The sequence below is a fragment of the Saccoglossus kowalevskii genome, chromosome 21, assembly GCF_978046115.1.
Source record: "Saccoglossus kowalevskii chromosome 21, keSacKowa6.1, whole genome shotgun sequence".
Taxonomy (NCBI): domain Eukaryota; kingdom Metazoa; phylum Hemichordata; class Enteropneusta; family Harrimaniidae; genus Saccoglossus; species Saccoglossus kowalevskii.
The window spans coordinates 1,134,791-1,135,304 of record NC_140661.1 but is presented as its reverse complement, the minus strand read 5'-3'; the positions used below and the strand labels follow the sequence as shown (position 1 = coordinate 1,135,304).

Below are 514 nucleotides of genomic sequence, written 5' to 3'. Positions count from 1 at the left end.
GTTGATGAGAATGCTCACATTAGGGGATACATACAGGCATGTCATTGCTTTCACACCCCTGGGAAGGTCTGAGATACAAGCAGAATGTATTCCTGAGACAGGAACTGTTCTAACCGGGATGGGTGGGACACCAGAAACACGGCATGGCAAGGTACGAATCAGATGCACGAAGCCTCGTCAAATCCATAATGAGATCAGGTGGACATCACGTGTCCTTGTCATAGTTGAAAGTAGTCCCATTGCCAGCAACTCTGAGTGCGATTTGTGAGGTGGTATCCAGTCCATAACTCAATTCAGACTACTCTCTCGTCAACACTTTTTTTCACTACCTTGCCGATTATATTAAATACACAGACTCACTTAGACTGTCGACAGTCCTCGGCTCTAATGTAATTGTGTTTCCTAGACATTCGAACGCCGAAGGCATTTGATAGGAAATGCAAACCATTTCACGCGAGGAACATGAGTGCCGAGAGACTGTCCCTTTCTGTAGGTTTCTAGTTGATATGAATAA

At 44.9% G+C, this 514-nt stretch overlaps 1 non-coding gene across 1 annotated transcript; it reads left to right on the top strand.

Annotated features, from left to right (window-relative positions):
* On the top strand, window positions 1-314 carry LOC146729507 (Nuclear RNase P). Its single transcript, XR_014928160.1, has one exon.
* Window positions 315-514: the final 200 nt, after the last annotated feature.